Raw genomic sequence first — 21,490 nt, forward strand, 5'->3', positions numbered from 1 at the left:
AAATAGGTAAAAAATGAGAGAAAGAATAGGTAAATAACTAGAGAAAAAATAGGTAAATAAATAGAGAAAAACAGGTAAATAAACCAAAGGAAAGAAGGTAAATAAAAAAATAGGTATATAAATTAGAGGAAAAAATAGGTAAATAAACAGAGAAAAATAGGTAAATGAATAGAGAAAATCCAGGTAAATTATCTAGAGAAAAATAGGTAAATAAATAGAGAAAACAAAAGAGGTAAATAAATAGAGAAAAAAATAGGTAAATAAATACAGAAAAATAGGTAAATTAGGTAGAGAAAAAATAGGTGTATAAATAGAGAAAAATAGGTAAATAAACCAAAGGAAAAAAGGTAAATAAAAAATAGGTAAATAAAATTAAAGGAAATAATAGGTAAATAAACAGAGAAAAATAGGTAATGAAGTAGAGAAAACAAAGTAGGTAAATAAATACAGAAAAAAGAGGTAAATAAACTAGAGAAAAGATAGGTGTATAAATAGAGAAAAATAGCTAATTAAAAAAATAGGTAAATAAAAAGAGGGAGAAAAGTAAATAAATAGAGAAAACAAAGGAGGTAAATAAATAGAGAAAAATAGGTAATGAAGTAGAGAAAACAAAGTAGGCAAATAAATACAGAAAAGAGAGGTAAATAACTAGAGAAAAAATAGGTAAATAAATAGAGAAAACAAAAGAGGTAAGTAAATAGAGAAAAAATAGGTAAAAAAAAGGGAAAAATAGGTAAATAAACAGAGAAAAATAGGTAAATAAGTAGAGAAAACAAAAGAGGTAAACAAATAGAGAAAAAATAGGAAAATAAATAGAGAAAGAATAGGTAAATAAATTAGGGAAAAAATGCTAAATAAATCAAGGAAAAAAGGTAAATAAAAAATAGGTAAAGAAATTAGAGGAAAAAATAGGTAAATAAATGAGAAAGAAAAATCGGTAAATAACTAGAGAAAAAAATTGTAAATAAACAGAGGAAAAAAAGAGGTAACTATATAGAGAAAAATAGGTAAATAAATAGAGAAAAAGTAGGTAAATAAAATAGGGAAAAATAGGTAAATAAACAGAGAAAAATAGGTAAATAAGTAGAGAAAACAAAAGAGGTAAACAATTAGAGAAAAAATAGGAAAATAAATAGAGAAAAAATAGGTAAATTATCTGGAGAAAAATCGGTGTATACATAGAGATAAATAGCTAAATAATTCAAAGAAAAAAAGGTAAATAAAAAAATAGGTAAAGAAATTTGAGGAAAAAATAGGTAAATAAATGAGAAAGAAAATGGGTAAATAACTAGAGAAAAAATTGGTAAATAAACAGAGGAAAAAAAGAGGTAACTAAATAGAGAAAAATAGGTAAATAAATAGAGAAAAAATAGGTAAATAAAATAGGGGAAAATAGGTAAATAAATAGAGAAAAAATAGGTAAATAAATAGAGAAAAAATAGGTAAATAAATTAGGAAAAAAATGCTAAATAAATCAAGGAAAAAAAGGTAAATAAAAAATAGGTAAAGAAATTAGAGGACAAAATAGGTAAATAAATGAGAAAGAAAAATCGGTAAATAACTAGAGAAAAAATTGGTAAATAAACAGTGGGAAAAAAGAGGTAACTAAATAGAGAAAAATAGGTAAATAAATAGAGAAAAAGTAGGTAAATAAAATAGGGAAAAATAGGTAAATAAACAGAGAAAAATAGGTAAATAAGTAGAGAAAACAAAAGAGGTAAACAAGTAGAGACAAAATAGGAAAATAAATAGAGAAAAAATAGGTAAATTATCTGGAGAAAAAATCGGTGTATACATAGAGATAAATAGCTAAATAATTCAAAGAAAAAAAGGTAAATAAAAAAATAGGTAAAGAAATTTGAGGAAAAAATAGGTAAATAAATGAGAAAGAAAATGGGTAAATAACTAGAGAAAAAATTGGTAAATAAATAGAGGAAAAAAGAGGTAACTAAATAGAGAAAAATAGGTAAATAAATAGAGAAAAAATAGGTAAATAAAATAGGGGAAAATAGGTAAATAAATAGAGAAAAATAGGTAAATAAATAGAGAAAAAATAGGTGAATTATCTGGAGAAAAAATAGGTGTATAAATAGAGAAAAATAGGTAAATAAACCAAAGGAAACGGGTAAATAAAAAAATAGGTATATAAATTAGAGGAAAAAATAGGTAACTAAACCGAACAAAAATAGGTAAATAAATGAGGGAAAAAATAGGTAAATATATAGAGAAAAATAGGAAAATAAATAGAGAAAACAAAAGAGGTAAATAAATAGAGAAAAAATATGGAAAAAATAGAGAAGAATAGGTAAATTAGGTAGAGCAAAAATAGGTGTATAAATAGAGAAAAATAGGTAAATAAATCAAAGAAAAAAAGGTATAAAAAAATAGGTAAAGAAATTAGAGGAAAAAATAGGTAAATAAATGAGAAAGAAAAATCGGTAAATAACTAGAGAAAAAAATGGTAAATAAACAGAGGAAAAAAAGAGGTAACTAAATAGAGAAAAATAGGTAAATAAATAGAGAAAAAATAGGTAAATAAAATAGGGGAAAATAGGTAAATAAATAGAGAAAAAATAGGTAAGTAAATTAGGGAAAAAATGCTAAATAAATCAAGGAAAAAAAAGGTAAATAAAAAATAGGTAAATAAAATTAAAGGAAATAATAGGTAAATAAACAGAGAAAAATAGGTAATGAAGTAGAGAAAACAAAGTAGGTAAATAAATACAGAAAAAAGAGGTAAATAAACTAGAGAAAAGATAGGTGTATAAATAGAGAAAAATAGCTAATTAAAAAAATAGGTAAATAAAAAGAGGGAAAAAAGTAAATAAATAGAGAAAACAAAGGAGGTAATTAAATAGAGAAAAAATAGGTAAATAATTTAAAGAAAAAAACAGGCAAATAAATAGAGAAAAATAGGTAATGAAGTAGAGGAAACAAAGTAGGCAAATAAATACAGGAAAATGAGGTAAATCACTAGAGAAAAAATAGGTAAATAAATAGAGAAAACAAAAGAGGTAAATAAATAGAGAAAAAATAGGGAAATAAATAGAGAAAAATAGGTAAATTATCTAGAAAAAAAATAGGTGTATAAATATAGATAAATAGCTAAATAAATCAAAGAAAAAAGGTAAATAAAGCAATAGGTAAATGAATTAAAGGAAAAAATAGGTAAATAAATAGAGAAAAAATAGGTAAAAAATGAGAGAAAGAATAGGTAAATAACTAGAGAAAAAATAGGTAAATAAATAGAGAAAAACAGGTAAATAAACCAAAGGAAAGGAGGTAAATAAAAAAATAGGTATATAAATTAGAGGAAAAAATAGGTAAATAAACAGAGAAAAATAGGTAAATAAATAGAGAAAAACCAGGTAAATTATCTAGAGAAAAATAGGTAAATAAATAGAGAAAAACCAGGTAAATTATCTAGAGAAAAATAGGTAAATAAATAGAGAAAACAAAAGAGGTAAATAAATAGAGAAAAAAATAGGTAAATAAATACAGAAAAATAGGTAAATTAGGTAGAGAAAAAATAGGTGTATAAATAGAGAAAAATAGGCAAATAAACCAAAGGAAAAAAGGTAAATAAAAAATAGGTAAATAAAATTAAAGGAAATAATAGGTAAATAAACAGAGAAAAATAGGTAATGAAGTAGAGAAAACAAAGTAGGTAAATAAATACAGAAAAAAGAGGTAAATAAACTAGAGAAAAGATAGGTGTATAAATAGAGAAAAATAGCTAATTAAAAAAATAGGTAAATAAAAAGAGGGAAAAAAGTAAATAAATAGAGAAAACAAAGGAGGTAAATAAATAGAGAAAAATAGGTAAATAATTTAAAGAAAAAAGCAGGCAAATAAATAGAGAAAAATAGGTAATGAAGTAGAGAAAACAAAGTAGGCAAATAAATACAGAAAAAAGAGGTAAATAACTAGAGAAAAAATAGGTAAATAAATAGAGAAAACAAAAGAGGTAAATAAATAGAGAAAAAATAGGTAAATAAAATAGGGAAAAATAGGGAAATAAACAGAGAAAAATAGGTAAATAAGTAGAGAAAACAAAAGAGGTAAACAAATAGAGAAAAAATAGGAAAATAAATAGAGAAAAAATAGGTAAATTATCTGGAGACAAAATAGATGTGTACATAGAGATAAATAGCTAAATAAATCAAAGAAAAAAAGGTAAATAAAAAAATAGGTAAAGAAATTAGAGGAAAAAATAGTTAAATAAATGAGAAAGAAAACGGGTAAATAACTAGAGAAAAAATTGGTAAATAAATAGAGGAAAAAAAGAGGTGACTAAATAGAGAAAAATAGGTAAATAAATAGAGAAAACAAAAGAGGTAAACAAATAGAGAAAAAATAGGAAAATAAATAGAGAAAAAATAGGTAAATAAATAGAGAAAAAATAGGTAAATTATCTGGAGAAAAAATAGGTGTATAAATAGAGAAAAATAGGTAAATAAACCAAAGGAAAAAGGGTAAATAAAAAAATAGGTATATAAATTAGAGGAAAAAATAGGTAACTAAACCGAACAAAAATAGGTAAATAAATGAGGGGAAAAAATAGGTAAATATATAGAGAAAAAATAGGAAAATAAATAGAGAAAACAAAAGAGGTAAATAAATAGAGAAAAATATGGAAATAAATAGAGAAGAATAGGTAAATTAGGTAGAGAAAAAATAGGTGTATAAATAGAGAAAAATAGGTAAATAAACCAAAGGAAAAAAGGTATAAAAAAATAGGTAAAGAAATTAGAGGAAAAAATAGTTAAATAAATGAGAAAGAAAACGGGTAAATAACTAGAGAAAAAATTGGTAAATAAATAGAGGAAAAAAGAGGTAACTAAATAGAGAAAAATAGGTAAATAAATAGAGAAAAATAGGTAAATAAATTAGGGAAAAAATGCTAAATAAATCAAGGAAAAAAAGGTAAATAAAAAATAGGTAAAGAAATTAGAGGAAAAAATAGGTAAATAACTAGAGAAAAAAATGGTAAATAAACAGAGGAAAAAAAGAGGTAACTAAATAGAGAAAAATAGGTAAATAAATAGAGAAAAAATAGGTAAATAAAATAGGGGAAAATAGGTAAATAAATAGAGAAAAATAGGTAAATAAATTAGGGAAAAAATGCTAAATAAATCAAGGAAAAAAAGGTAAATAAAAAATAGGTAAATAAAATTAAAGGAAATAATAGGTAAATAAACAGAGAAAAATAGGTAATGAAGTAGAGAAAACAAAGTAGGTAAATAAATACAGAAAAAAGAGGTAAATAAACTAGAGAAAAGATAGGTGTATAAATAGAGAAAAATAGCTAATTAAAAAAATAGGTAAATAAAAAGAGGGAAAAAAAGTAAATAAATAGAGAAAACAAAGGAGGTAAATAAATAGAGAAAAATAGGTAAATAATTTAAAGAAAAAAACAGGCAAATAAATAGAGAAAAATAGGTAATGAAGTAGAGAAAACAAAGTATGCAAATAAATACAGAAAAAAGAGGTAAATAACTAGAGAAAAAATAGGTAAATAAATAGAGAAAACAAAAGAGGTAAATAAATAGAGAAAAAATAGGGAAATAAATAGAGAAAAATAGGTAAATTATCTAGAAAAAAAATAGGTGTATAAATATAGATAAATAGCTAAATAAATCAAAGAAAAAAGGTAAATAAAGCAATAGGTAAATGAATTAAAGGAAAAAATAGGTAAATAAATAGAGAAAAAATAGGTAAAAAATGAGAGAAAGAATAGGTAAATAACTAGAGAAAAAATAGGTAAATAAATAAAGAAAAACAGGTAAATAAACCAAAGGAAAGAAGGTAAATAAAAAAATAGGTATATAAATTAGAGGAAAAAATAGGTAAATAAACAGAGAAAAATAGGTAAATAAATAGAGAAAAAACAGGTAAATTATCTAGAGAAAAATAGGTAAATAAATAGAGAAAAACCAGGTAAATTATCTAGAGAAAAATAGGTAAATAAATAGAGAAAACAAAAGAGGTAAACAAATAGAGAAAAAATAGGAAAATAAATAGAGAAAAAATAGGTAAATAAATAGAGAAAAAATAGGTAAATTATCTGGAGAAAAAATAGGTGTATAAATAGAGAAAAATAGGTAAATAAACCAAAGGAAAAAGGGTAAATAAAAAAATAGGTATATAAATTAGAGGAAAAAATAGGTAACTAAACCGAACAAAATTAGGTAAATAAATGAGGGGAAAAAATAGGTAAATATATAGAGAAAAAATAGGAAAATAAATAGAGAAAACAAAAGAGGTAAATAAATAGAGAAAAAATATGGAAATAAATAGAGAAGCATAGGTAAATTAGGTAGAGAAAAAATAGGTGTATAAATAGAGAAAAATAGGTAAATAAACCAAAGGAAAAAAGGTATAAAAAAATAGGTAAAGAAATTAGAGGAAAAAGTAGTTAAATAAATGAGAAAGAAAACGGGTAAATAACTAGAGAAAAAATTGGTAAATAAATAGAGGAAAAAAGAGGTAACTAAATAGAGAAAAATAGGTAAATAAATAGAGAAAAATAGGTAAATAAATTAGGGAAAAAATGCTAAATAAATCAAGGAAAAAAAGGTAAATAAAAAATAGGTAAAGAAATTAGAGGAAAAAATAGGTAAATAACTAGAGAAAAAAATGGTAAATAAACAGAGGAAAAAAAGAGGTAACTAAATAGAGAAAAATAGGTAAATAAATAGAGAAAAAATAGGTAAATAAAATAGGGGAAAATAGGTAAATAAATAGAGAAAAATAGGTAAATAAATTAGGGAAAAAATGCTAAATAAATCAAGGAAAAAAAGGTAAATAAAAAATAGGTAAATAAAATTAAAGGAAATAATAGGTAAATAAACAGAGAAAAATAGGTAATGAAGTAGAGAAAACAAAGTAGGTAAATAAATACAGAAAAAAGAGGTAAATAAACTAGAGAAAAGATAGGTGTATAAATAGAGAAAAATAGCTAATTAAAAAAATAGGTAAATAAAAAGAGGGAAAAAAAGTAAATAAATAGAGAAAACAAAGGAGGTAATTAAATAGAGAAAAAATAGGGAAATAAATAGAGAAAAATAGGTAAATTATCTAGAAAAAAAATAGGTGTATAAATATAGATAAATAGCTAAATAAATCAAAGAAGAAGGTAAATAAAGCAATAGGTAAATGAATTAAAGGAAAAAATAGGTAAATAAATAGAGAAAAAATAGGTAAAAAATGAGAGAAAGAATAGGTAAATAACTAGAGAAAAAATAGGTAAATAAATAGAGAAAAACAGGTAAATAAACCAAAGGAAAGAAGGTAAATAAAAAAATAGGTATATAAATTAGAGGAAAAAATAGGTAAATAAACAGAGAAAAATAGGTAAATAAATAGAGAAAACCAGGTAAATTATCTAGAGAAAAATAGGTAAATAAATAGAGAAAAACCAGGTAAATTATCTAGAGAAAAATAGGTAAATAAATAGAGAAAACAAAAGAGGTAAATAAATTGAGAAAAAAATAGGTAAATAAATACAGAAAAATAGGTAAATTAGGTAGAGAAAAAATAGGTGTATAAATAGAGAAAAATAGGTAAATAAACCAAAGGAAAAAAGGTAAATAAAAAATAGGTAAATAAAATTAAAGGAAATAATAGGTAAATAAACAGAGAAAAATAGGTAATGAAGTAGAGAAAACAAAGTAGGTAAATAAATACAGAAAAAAGAGGTAAATAAACTAGAGAAAAGATAGGTGTATAAATAGAGAAAAATAGCTAATTAAAAAAATAGGTAAATAAAAAGAGGGAAAAAAAGTAAATAAATAGAGAAAACAAAGGAGGTAAATAAATAGAGAAAAATAGGTAAATAATTTAAAGAAAAAAACAGGCAAATAAATAGAGAAAAATAGGTAATGAAGTAGAGAAAACAAAGTAGGCAAATAAATACAGAAAAAAGAGGTAAATAACTAGAGAAAAAATAGGTAAATAAATAGAGAAAAAATAGGTAAATTATCTGGAGAAAAAATAGGTGTATAAATAGAGAAAAATAGGTAAATAAACCAAAGGAAAAAAGGTAAATAAAAAATAGGTAAATAAAATTAAAGGAAATAATAGGTAAATAAACAGAGAAAAATAGGTAATGAAGTAGAGAAAACAAAGTAGGTAAATAAATACAGAAAAAGAGGTAAATAAACTAGAGAAAAGATAGGTGTATAAATAGAGAAAAATAGCTAATTAAAAAAATAGGTAAATAAAAAGAGGGAAAAAAAGTAAATAAATAGAGAAAACAAAGGAGGTAAATAAATAGAGAAAAATAGGTAATGAAGTAGAGAAAACAAAGTAGGCAAATAAATACAGAAAAGAGAGGTAAATAACTAGAGAAAAAATAGGTAAATAAATAGAGAAAACAAAAGAGGTAAGTAAATAGAGAAAAAATAGGTAAAAAAAAGGGAAAAATAGGTAAATAAACAGAGAAAAATAGGTAAATAAGTAGAGAAAACAAAAGAGGTAAACAAATAGAGAAAAAATAGGAAAATAAATAGAGAAAGAATAGGTAAATAAATTAGGGAAAAAATGCTAAATAAATCAAGGAAAAAAGGTAAATAAAAAATAGGTAAAGAAATTAGAGGAAAAAATAGGTAAATAAATGAGAAAGAAAAATCGGTAAATAACTAGAGAAAAAAATTGTAAATAAACAGAGGAAAAAAAGAGGTAACTATATAGAGAAAAATAGGTAAATAAATAGAGAAAAAGTAGGTAAATAAAATAGGGAAAAATAGGTAAATAAACAGAGAAAAATAGGTAAATAAGTAGAGAAAACAAAAGAGGTAAACAATTAGAGAAAAAATAGGAAAATAAATAGAGAAAAAATAGGTAAATTATCTGGAGAAAAATCGGTGTATACATAGAGATAAATAGCTAAATAATTCAAAGAAAAAAAGGTAAATAAAAAAATAGGTAAAGAAATTTGAGGAAAAAATAGGTAAATAAATGAGAAAGAAAATGGGTAAATAACTAGAGAAAAAATTGGTAAATAAACAGAGGAAAAAAAGAGGTAACTAAATAGAGAAAAATAGGTAAATAAATAGAGAAAAAATAGGTAAATAAAATAGGGGAAAATAGGTAAATAAATAGAGAAAAATAGGTAAATAAATAGAGAAAAAGTAGGTAAATAAAATAGGGAAAAATAGGTAAATAAACAGAGAAAAATAGGTAAATAAGTAGAGAAAACAAAAGAGGTAAACAAGTAGAGACAAAATAGGAAAATAAATAGAGAAAAAATAGGTAAATTATCTGGAGAAAAAATCGGTGTATACATAGAGATAAATAGCTAAATAATTCAAAGAAAAAAAGGTAAATAAAAAAATAGGTAAAGAAATTTGAGGAAAAAATAGGTAAATAAATGAGAAAGAAAATGGGTAAATAACTAGAGAAAAAATTGGTAAATAAATAGAGGAAAAAAGAGGTAACTAAATAGAGAAAAATAGGTAAATAAATAGAGAAAAAATAGGTAAATAAAATAGGGGAAAATAGGTAAATAAATAGAGAAAAATAGGTAAATAAATAGAGAAAAAATAGGTGAATTATCTGGAGAAAAATAGGTGTATAAATAGAGAAAAATAGGTAAATAAACCAAAGGAAACGGGTAAATAAAAAAATAGGTATATAAATTAGAGGAAAAAATAGGTAACTAAACCGAACAAAAATAGGTAAATAAATGAGGGAAAAAATAGGTAAATATATAGAGAAAAATAGGAAAATAAATAGAGAAAACAAAAGAGGTAAATAAATAGAGAAAAAATATGGAAAAAATAGAGAAGAATAGGTAAATTAGGTAGAGCAAAAATAGGTGTATAAATAGAGAAAAATAGGTAAATAAATCAAAGAAAAAAAGGTATAAAAAAATAGGTAAAGAAATTAGAGGAAAAAATAGGTAAATAAATGAGAAAGAAAAATCGGTAAATAACTAGAGAAAAAAATGGTAAATAAACAGAGGAAAAAAAGAGGTAACTAAATAGAGAAAAATAGGTAAATAAATAGAGAAAAAATAGGTAAATAAAATAGGGGAAAATAGGTAAATAAATAGAGAAAAAATAGGTAAGTAAATTAGGGAAAAAATGCTAAATAAATCAAGGAAAAAAAGGTAAATAAAAAATAGGTAAATAAAATTAAAGGAAATAATAGGTAAATAAACAGAGAAAAATAGGTAATGAAGTAGAGAAAACAAAGTAGGTAAATAAATACAGAAAAAAGAGGTAAATAAACTAGAGAAAAGATAGGTGTATAAATAGAGAAAAATAGCTAATTAAAAAAATAGGTAAATAAAAAGAGGGAAAAAAGTAAATAAATAGAGAAAACAAAGGAGGTAATTAAATAGAGAAAAAATAGGTAAATAATTTAAAGAAAAAAACAGGCAAATAAATAGAGAAAAATAGGTAATGAAGTAGAGGAAACAAAGTAGGCAAATAAATACAGGAAAATGAGGTAAATCACTAGAGAAAAAATAGGTAAATAAATAGAGAAAACAAAAGAGGTAAATAAATAGAGAAAAAATAGGGAAATAAATAGAGAAAAATAGGTAAATTATCTAGAAAAAAAATAGGTGTATAAATATAGATAAATAGCTAAATAAATCAAAGAAAAAAGGTAAATAAAGCAATAGGTAAATGAATTAAAGGAAAAAATAGGTAAATAAATAGAGAAAAAATAGGTAAAAAATGAGAGAAAGAATAGGTAAATAACTAGAGAAAAAATAGGTAAATAAATAGAGAAAAACAGGTAAATAAACCAAAGGAAAGGAGGTAAATAAAAAAATAGGTATATAAATTAGAGGAAAAAATAGGTAAATAAACAGAGAAAAATAGGTAAATAAATAGAGAAAAACCAGGTAAATTATCTAGAGAAAAATAGGTAAATAAATAGAGAAAAACCAGGTAAATTATCTAGAGAAAAATAGGTAAATAAATAGAGAAAACAAAAGAGGTAAATAAATAGAGAAAAAAATAGGTAAATAAATACAGAAAAATAGGTAAATTAGGTAGAGAAAAAATAGGTGTATAAATAGAGAAAATAGGCAAATAAACCAAAGGAAAAAAGGTAAATAAAAAATAGGTAAATAAAATTAAAGGAAATAATAGGTAAATAAACAGAGAAAAATAGGTAATGAAGTAGAGAAAACAAAGTAGGTAAATAAATACAGAAAAAAGAGGTAAATAAACTAGAGAAAAGATAGGTGTATAAATAGAGAAAAATAGCTAATTAAAAAAATAGGTAAATAAAAAGAGGGAAAAAAGTAAATAAATAGAGAAAACAAAGGAGGTAAATAAATAGAGAAAAATAGGTAAATAATTTAAAGAAAAAAGCAGGCAAATAAACAGAGAAAAATAGGTAAATAAGTAGAGAAAACAAAAGAGGTAAACAAATAGAGAAAAAATAGGAAAATAAATAGAGAAAAAATAGGTAAATTATCTGGAGACAAAATAGGTGTGTACATAGAGATAAATAGCTAAATAAATCAAAGAAAAAAAGGTAAATAAAAAAATAGGTAAAGAAATTAGAGGAAAAAATAGTTAAATAAATGAGAAAGAAAACGGGTAAATAACTAGAGAAAAAATTGGTAAATAAATAGAGGAAAAAAAGAGGTGACTAAATAGAGAAAAATAGGTAAATAAATAGAGAAAACAAAAGAGGTAAACAAATAGAGAAAAAATAGGAAAATAAATAGAGAAAAAATAGGTAAATAAATAGAGAAAAAATAGGTAAATTATCTGGAGAAAAAATAGGTGTATAAATAGAGAAAAATAGGTAAATAAACCAAAGGAAAAAGGGTAAATAAAAAAATAGGTATATAAATTAGAGGAAAAAATAGGTAACTAAACCGAACAAAAATAGGTAAATAAATGAGGGGAAAAAATAGGTAAATATATAGAGAAAAAATAGGAAAATAAATAGAGAAAACAAAAGAGGTAAATAAATAGAGAAAAATATGGAAATAAATAGAGAAGAATAGGTAAATTAGGTAGAGAAAAAATAGGTGTATAAATAGAGAAAAATAGGTAAATAAACCAAAGGAAAAAAGGTATAAAAAAATAGGTAAAGAAATTAGAGGAAAAAATAGTTAAATAAATGAGAAAGAAAACGGGTAAATAACTAGAGAAAAAATTGGTAAATAAATAGAGGAAAAAAGAGGTAACTAAATAGAGAAAAATAGGTAAATAAATAGAGAAAAATAGGTAAATAAATTAGGGAAAAAATGCTAAATAAATCAAGGAAAAAAAGGTAAATAAAAAATAGGTAAAGAAATTAGAGGAAAAAATAGGTAAATAACTAGAGAAAAAAATGGTAAATAAACAGAGGAAAAAAAGAGGTAACTAAATAGAGAAAAATAGGTAAATAAATAGAGAAAAAATAGGTAAATAAAATAGGGGAAAATAGGTAAATAAATAGAGAAAAATAGGTAAATAAATTAGGGAAAAAATGCTAAATAAATCAAGGAAAAAAAGGTAAATAAAAAATAGGTAAATAAAATTAAAGGAAATAATAGGTAAATAAACAGAGAAAAATAGGTAATGAAGTAGAGAAAACAAAGTAGGTAAATAAATACAGAAAAAAGAGGTAAATAAACTAGAGAAAAGATAGGTGTATAAATAGAGAAAAATAGCTAATTAAAAAAATAGGTAAATAAAAAGAGGGAAAAAAAGTAAATAAATAGAGAAAACAAAGGAGGTAAATAAATAGAGAAAAATAGGTAAATAATTTAAAGAAAAAAACAGGCAAATAAATAGAGAAAAATAGGTAATGAAGTAGAGAAAACAAAGTATGCAAATAAATACAGAAAAAAGAGGTAAATAACTAGAGAAAAAATAGGTAAATAAATAGAGAAAACAAAAGAGGTAAATAAATAGAGAAAAAATAGGTAAATAAAATAGGGAAAAACAGGGAAATAAACAGAGAAAAATAGGTAAATAAGTAGAGAAAACAAAAGAGGTAAACAAATAGAGAAAAAATAGGAAAATAAATAGAGAAAAAATAGGTAAATTATCTGGAGAAAAAATAGGTGTATACATAGAGATAAATAGCTAAATAAATCAAAGAAAAAAAGGTATAAAAAAAATAGGTAAAGAAATTAGAGGAAAAAATAGTTAAATAAATGAGAAAGAAAACGGGTAAATAACTAGAGAAAAAATTGGTAAATAAATAGAGGAAAAAAGAGGTAACTAAATAGAGAAAAATAGGTAAATAAATAGAGAAAAAATAGGTAAATAAATTAGGGAAAAAATGCTAAATAAATCAAGGAAAAAAAGGTAAATAAAAAATAGGTAAATAAATGAGAAAGAAACATCGGTAAATAACTAGAGAAAAAAATGGTAAATAAACAGAGGAAAAAAAGAGGTAACTAAATAGAGAAAAATAGGTAAATAAATAGAGAAAAAATAGGTAAATAAAATAGGGAAAAATAGGTAAATAAACAGAGAAAAATAGGTAAATAAGTAGAGAAAACAAAAGAGGTAAACAAGTAGAGACAAAATAGGAAAATAAATAGAGAAAAAATAGGTAAATTATCTGGAGAAAAATCGGTGTATACATAGAGATAAATAGCTAAATAATTCAAAGAAAAAAAGGTATAAAAAAATAGGTAAAGAAATTAGAGGAAAAAATAGTTAAATAAATGAGAAAGAAAACGGGTAAATAACTAGAGAAAAAATTGGTAAATAAATAGAGGAAAAAAGAGGTAACTAAATAGAGAAAAATAGGTAAATAAATAGAGAAAAAATAGGTAAATAAATTAGGGAAAAAATGCTAAATAAATCAAGGAAAAAAAGGTAAATAAAAAATAGGTAAATAAATGAGAAAGAAAAATCGGTAAATAACTAGAGAAAAAAATGGTAAATAAACAGAGGAAAAAAAGAGGTAACTAAATAGAGAAAAATAGGTAAATAAATAGAGAAAAAATAGGTAAATAAAATAGGGAAAAATAGGTAAATAAACAGAGAAAAATAGGTAAATAAATAGAGAAAAACCAGGTAAATTATCTAGAGAAAAATAGGTAAATAAATAGAGAAAAACCAGGTAAATTATCTAGAGAAAAATAGGTAAATAAATAGAGAAAACAAAAGAGGTAAATAAATTGAGAAAAAAATAGGTAAATAAATACAGAAAAATAGGTAAATTAGGTAGAGAAAAAATAGGTGTATAAATAGAGAAAAATAGGTAAATAAACCAAAGGAAAAAAGGTAAATAAAAAATAGGTAAATAAAATTAAAGGAAATAATAGGTAAATAAACAGAGAAAAATAGGTAATGAAGTAGAGAAAACAAAGTAGGTAAATAAATACAGAAAAAAGAGGTAAATAAACTAGAGAAAAGATAGGTGTATAAATAGAGAAAAATAGCTAATTAAAAAAATAGGTAAATAAAAAGAGGGAAAAAAAGTAAATAAATAGAGAAAACAAAGGAGGTAATTAAATAGAGAAAAAATAGGTAAATAATTTAAAGAAAAAAACAGGCAAATAAATAGAGAAAAATAGGTAATGAAGTAGAGGAAACAAAGTAGGCAAATAAATACAGGAAAAAGAGGTAAATCACTAGAGAAAAAATAGGTAAATAAATAGAGAAAACAAAAGAGGTAAATAAATAGAGAAAAAATAGGGAAATAAATAGAGAAAAATAGGTAAATTATCTAGAAAAAAAATAGGTGTATAAATATAGATAAATAGCTAAATAAATCAAAGAAAAAAGGTAAATAAAGCAATAGGTAAATGAATTAAAGGAAAAAATAGGTAAATAAATAGAGAAAAAATAGGTAAAAAATGAGAGAAAGAATAGGTAAATAACTAGAGAAAAAATAGGTAAATAAATAAAGAAAAACAGGTAAATAAACCAAAGGAAAGAAGGTAAATAAAAAAATAGGTATATAAATTAGAGGAAAAAATAGGTAAATAAACAGAGAAAAATAGGTAAATAAATAGAGAAAAAACAGGTAAATTATCTAGAGAAAAATAGGTAAATGAATAGAGAAAAACCAGGTAAATTATCTAGAGAAAAATAGGTAAATAAATAGAGAAAACAAAAGAGGTAAACAAATAGAGAAAAAATAGGAAAATAAATAGAGAAAAAATAGGTAAATAAATAGAGAAAAAATAGGTAAATTATCTGGAGAAAAAATAGGTGTATAAATAGAGAAAAATAGGTAAATAAACCAAAGGAAAAAGGGTAAATAAAAAAATAGGTATATAAATTAGAGGAAAAAATAGGTAACTAAACCGAACAAAATTAGGTAAATAAATGAGGGGAAAAAATAGGTAAATATATAGAGAAAAAATAGGAAAATAAATAGAGAAAACAAAAGAGGTAAATAAATAGAGAAAAAATATGGAAATAAATAGAGAAGCATAGGTAAATTAGGTAGAGAAAAAATAGGTGTATAAATAGAGAAAAATAGGTAAATAAACCAAAGGAAAAAAGGTATAAAAAAATAGGTAAAGAAATTAGAGGAAAAAATAGTTAAATAAATGAGAAAGAAAACGGGTAAATAACTAGAGAAAAAATTGGTAAATAAATAGAGGAAAAAAGAGGTAACTAAATAGAGAAAAATAGGTAAATAAATAGAGAAAAATAGGTAAATAAATTAGGGAAAAAATGCTAAATAAATCAAGGAAAAAAAGGTAAATAAAAAATAGGTAAAGAAATTAGAGGAAAAAATAGGTAAATAACTAGAGAAAAAAATGGTAAATAAACAGAGGAAAAAAAGAGGTAACTAAATAGAGAAAAATAGGTAAATAAATAGAGAAAAAATAGGTAAATAAAATAGGGGAAAATAGGTAAATAAATAGAGAAAAATAGGTAAATAAATTAGGGAAAAAATGCTAAATAAATCAAGGAAAAAAAGGTAAATAAAAAATAGGTAAATAAAATTAAAGGAAATAATAGGTAAATAAACAGAGAAAAATAGGTAATGAAGTAGAGAAAACAAAGTAGGTAAATAAATACAGAAAAAAGAGGTAAATAAACTAGAGAAAAGATAGGTGTATAAATAGAGAAAAATAGCTAATTAAAAAAATAGGTAAATAAAAAGAGGGAAAAAAAGTAAATAAATAGAGAAAACAAAGGAGGTAATTAAATAGAGAAAAAATAGGGAAATAAATAGAGAAAAATAGGTAAATTATCTAGAAAAAAATAGGTGTATAAATATAGATAAATAGCTAAATAAATCAAAGAAGAAGGTAAATAAAGCAATAGGTAAATGAATTAAAGGAAAAAATAGGTAAATAAATAGAGAAAAAATAGGTAAAAAATGAGAGAAAGAATAGGTAAATAACTAGAGAAAAAATAGGTAAATAAATAGAGAAAAACAGGTAAATAAACCAAAGGAAAGAAGGTAAATAAAAAAATAGGTATATAAATTAGAGGAAAAAATAGGTAAATAAACAGAGAAAAATAGGTAAATAAATAGAGAAAAACCAGGTAAATTATCTAGAGAAAAATAGGTAAATAAATAGAGAAAAACCAGGTAAATTATCTAGAGAAAAATAGGTAAATAAATAGAGAAAACAAAAGAGGTAAATAAATTGAGAAAAAAATAGGTAAATAAACCAAAGGAAAAAGGGTAAATAAAAAAATAGGTATATAAATTAGAGGAAAAAATAGGTAAATATATAGAGAAAAAATAGGAAAATAAATAGAGAAAACAAAAGAGGTAAATAAATAGAGAAAAAATATGGAAATAAATAGAGAAGAATAGGTAAATTAGGTAGAGAAAAAATAGGTGTATAAATAGAGAAAAATAGGTAAATAAACCAAAGGAAAAAAGGTAAATAAAAAAATAGGTATATAAATTAGAGGGAAAAATAGGTAAATAAACAGAGAAAAAATAGGAAAATAAATAGAGAAAAAGTAGGTAAATTATCTAGAGAAAAATAGGTAAATAAATAGAGAAAACAAAAGAGGTAAATAACTAGAGAAAAAATAGGTAAATAAATAGAGAAAAAAGAGGTAAATAAATAGAGAAAAATAGGTAAATAAAATAGGGAAAAATAGTTAAATAAATAGAGAAAAAATAGGTAAATAAAATAGGGGAAAATAGGTAAATAAATAGAGAAAAAATAGGTAAATAAATAGAGAAAAAATAGGTAAATAAAATAGGGGAAAATAGGTAAATAAATAGAGAAAAAATAGGTAAATAAATTAGGGAAAAAATGCTAAATAAATCAAGGAAAAAAAGGTAAATAAAAAATAGGTAAAGAAATTAGAGGAAAAAATAGGTAAATAAATGAGAAAGAAAAATCGGTAAATAACTAGAGAAAAAATTGGTAAATAAACAGAGGAAAAAAAAGAGGTAACTAAATAGAGAAAAATAGGTAAATAAATAGAGAAAAAATAGGTAAATAAAATAGGGGAAAATAGGTAAATAAATAGAGAAAAAATAGGTAAATAAATTAGGGAAAAAATGCTAAATAAATCAAGGAAAAAAAGGTAAATAAAAAATAGGTAAAGAAATTAGAGGAAAAAATAGGTAAATAAATGAGAAAGAAAAATCGGTAAATAACTAGAGAAAAAATTGGTAAATAAACAGAGGAAAAAAAGAGGTAACTAAATAGAGAAAAATAGGTAAATAAATAGAGAAAAAATAGGTAAATAAAATAGGGAAAAATAGGTAAATAAACAGAGAAAAATAGGTAAATAAGTAGAGAAAAAATGGGAAAATAAATAGAGAAAAAATAGGTAAATTATCTGGAGAAAAAATCGGTGTATACATAGAGATAAATAGCTAAATAATTCAAAGAAAAAAAGGTAAATAAAAAAATAGGTATATAAATTAGAGGAAAAAATAGGTAAATAAACAGAGAAAAATAGGTAAATAAATAGAGAAAAACCAGGTAAATTATCTAGAGAAAAATAGGTAAATAAATAGAGAAAAACCAGGTAAATTATCTAGAGAAAAATAGGTAAATAAATAGAGAAAACAAAAGAGGTAAATAAATTGAGAAAAAAATAGGTAAATAAATACAGAAAAATAGGTAAATTAGGTAGAGAAAAAATAGGTGTATAAATAGAGAAAAATAGGTAAATAAACCAAAGGAAAAAAGGTAAATAAAAAATAGGTAAATAAAATTAAAGGAAATAATAGGTAAATAAACAGAGAAAAATAGGTAATGAAGTAGAGAAAACAAAGTAGGTAAATAAATACAGAAAAAAGAGGTAAATAAACTAGAGAAAAGATAGGTGTATAAATAGAGAAAAATAGCTAATTAAAAAAATAGGTAAATAAAAAGAGGGAAAAAAAGTAAATAAATAGAGAAAACAAAGGAGGTAAATAAATAGAGAAAAATAGGTAAATAATTTAAAGAAAAAAACAGGCAAATAAATAGAGAAAAATAGGTAATGAAGTAGAGAAAACAAAGTAGGCAAATAAATACAGAAAAAAGAGGTAAATAACTAGAGAAAAAATAGGTAAATAAATAGAGAAAAAATAGGTAAATTATCTGGAGAAAAAATAGGTGTATAAATAGAGAAAAATAGGTAAATAAACCAAAGGAAAAAGGGTAAATAAAAAAATAGGTATATAAATTAGAGGAAAAAATAGGTAACTAAACCGAACAAAAATAGGTAAATAAATGAGGGGAAAAAATAGGTAAATATATAGAGAAAAAATAGGAAAATAAATAGAGAAAACAAAAGAGGTAAATAAATAGAGAAAAAATATGGAAATAAATAGAGAAGAATAGGTAAATTAGGTAGAGAAAAAATAGGTGTATAAATAGAGAAAAATAGGTAAATAAACCAAAGGAAAAAAGGTAAATAAAAAAATAGGTATATAAATTAGAGGGAAAAATAGGTAAATAAACAGAGAAAAAATAGGAAAATAAATAGAGAAAAAGTAGGTAAATTATCTAGAGAAAAATAGGTAAATAAATAGAGAAAACAAAAGAGGTAAATAACTAGAGAAAAAATAGGTAAATAAATAGAGAAAAAAGAGGTAAATAAATAGAGAAAAATAGGTAAATAAAATAGGGAAAAATAGTTAAATAAATAGAGAAAAAATAGGTAAATAAAATAGGGGAAAATAGGTAAATAAATAGAGAAAAAATAGGTAAATAAATAGAGAAAAAATAGGTAAATAAAATAGGGGAAAATAGGTAAATAAATAGAGAAAAAATAGGTAAATAAATTAGGGAAAAAATGCTAAATAAATCAAGGAAAAAAAGGTAAATAAAAAATAGGTAAAGAAATTAGAGGAAAAAATAGGTAAATAAATGAGAAAGAAAAATCGGTAAATAACTAGAGAAAAAATTGGTAAATAAACAGAGGAAAAAAAAGAGGTAACTAAATAGAGAAAAATAGGTAAATAAATAGAGAAAAAATAGGTAAATAAAATAGGGGAAAATAGGTAAATAAATAGAGAAAAAATAGGTAAATAAATTAGGGAAAAAATGCTAAATAAATCAAGGAAAAAAAGGTAAATAAAAAATAGGTAAAGAAATTAGAGGAAAAAATAGGTAAATAAATGAGAAAGAAAAATCGGTAAATAACTAGAGAAAAAATTGGTAAATAAACAGAGGAAAAAAAGAGGTAACTAAATAGAGAAAAATAGGTAAATAAATAGAGAAAAAATAGGTAAATAAAATAGGGAAAAATAGGTAAATAAACAGAGAAAAATAGGTAAATAAGTAGAGAAAAAATGGGAAAATAAATAGAGAAAAAATAGGTAAATTATCTGGAGAAAAAATCGGTGTATACATAGAGATAAATAGCTAAATAATTCAAAGAAAAAAAAGGTAAATAAAAAAATAGGTATATAAATTAGAGGAAAAAATAGGTAAATAAACAGAGAAAAATAGGTAAATAAATAGAGAAAAACCAGGTAAATTATCTAGAGAAAAATAGGTAAATAAATAGAGAAAAACCAGGTAAATTATCTAGAGAAAAATAGGTAAATAAATAGAGAAAACAAAAGAGGTAAATAAATTGAGAAAAAAATAGGTAAATAAATACAGAAAAATAGGTAAATTAGGTAGAGAAAAAATAGGTGTATAAATAGAGAAAAATAGGTAAATAAACCAAAGGAAAAAAGGTAAATAAAAAATAGGTAAATAAAATTAAAGGAAATAATAGGTAAATAAACAGAGAAAAATAGGTAATGAAGTAGAGAAAACAAAGTAGGTAAATAAATACAGAAAAAAGAGGTAAATAAACTAGAGAAAAGATAGGTGTATAAATAGAGAAAAATAGCTAATTAAAAAAATAGGTAAATAAAAAGAGGGAAAAAAAGTAAATAAATAGAGAAAACAAAGGAGGTAAATAAATAGAGAAAAATAGGTAAATAATTTAAAGAAAAAAACAGGCAAATAAATAGAGAAAAATAGGTAATGAAGTAGAGAAAACAAAGTAGGCAAATAAATACAGAAAAAAGAGGTAAATAACTAGAGAAAAAATAGGTAAATAAATAGAGAAAAAATAGGTAAATTATCTGGAGAAAAAATAGGTGTATAAATAGAGAAAAATAGGTAAATAAACCAAAGGAAAAAGGGTAAATAAAAAAATAGGTATATAAATTAGAGGAAAAAATAGGTAACTAAACCGAACAAAAATAGGTAAATAAATGAGGGGAAAAAATAGGTAAATATATAGAGAAAAAATAGGAAAATAAATAGAGAAAACAAAAGAGGTAAATAAATAGAGAAAAAATATGGAAATAAATAGAGAAGAATAGGTAAATTAGGTAGAGAAAAAATAGGTGTATAAATAGAGAAAAATAGGTAAATAAACCAAAGGAAAAAAGGTAAATAAAAAAATAGGTATATAAATTAGAGGGAAAAATAGGTAAATAAACAGAGAAAAAATAGGAAAATAAATAGAGAAAAAGTAGGTAAATTATCTAGAGAAAAATAGGTAAATAAATAGAGAAAACAAAAGAGGTAAATAACTAGAGAAAAAATAGGTAAATAAATAGAGAAAAAAGAGGTAAATAAATAGAGAAAAATAGGTAAATAAAATAGGGAAAAATAGTTAAATAAATAGAGAAAAAAATAGGTAAATAAAATAGGGGAAAATAGGTAAATAAATAGAGAAAAAATAGGTAAATAAATAGAGAAAAAATAGGTAAATAAAATAGGGGAAAATAGGTAAATAAATAGAGAAAAAATAGGTAAATAAATTAGGGAAAAAATGCTAAATAAATCAAGGAAAAAAAGGTAAATAAAAAATAGGTAAAGAAAAGAGGAAAAAATAGGTAAATAAATGAGAAAGAAAAATCGGTAAATAACTAGAGAAAAAATTGGTAAATAAACAGAGGAAAAAAAAGAGGTAACTAAATAGAGAAAAATAGGTAAATAAATAGAGAAAAAATAGGTAAATAAAATAGGGAAAATAGGTAAATAAATAGAGAAAAAATAGGTAAATAAATTAGGGAAAAAATGCTAAATAAATCAAGGAAAAAAAGGTAAATAAAAAATAGGTAAAGAAATTAGAGGAAAAAATAGGTAAATAAATGAGAAAGAAAAATCGGTAAATAACTAGAGAAA

The 21,490-nt window shown here is 22.3% G+C and overlaps 1 long non-coding RNA gene across 29 annotated transcripts in view; it reads left to right on the forward strand.

Annotated features, from left to right (window-relative positions):
* The window catches only part of LOC143378160 (uncharacterized), a 32,647-nt gene continuing 11,157 nt past the window's right edge, over positions 1-21,490 (forward strand). For 15 of the 29 annotated variants that reach the window (XR_013087709.1, XR_013087697.1, XR_013087705.1 and 12 more), the window contains exons 1-3: positions 6,413-7,356; positions 7,402-11,539; positions 18,371-20,952. This is a non-coding gene — a long non-coding RNA (uncharacterized LOC143378160). Of the gene's footprint in view, positions 75-96; positions 484-2,329; positions 4,217-6,412; positions 7,357-7,401; positions 11,540-15,370; positions 16,962-17,075; positions 20,953-21,490 lie in introns of those variants that run through there. The other 14 variants (XR_013087706.1, XR_013087702.1, XR_013087699.1 and 11 more) reach the window with 14 other exon arrangements.

Source organism: Andrena cerasifolii, unplaced genomic scaffold, assembly GCF_050908995.1.
Source record: "Andrena cerasifolii isolate SP2316 unplaced genomic scaffold, iyAndCera1_principal scaffold0702, whole genome shotgun sequence".
In the NCBI taxonomy this organism is placed as follows: Eukaryota; Metazoa; Arthropoda; class Insecta; order Hymenoptera; family Andrenidae; genus Andrena; species Andrena cerasifolii.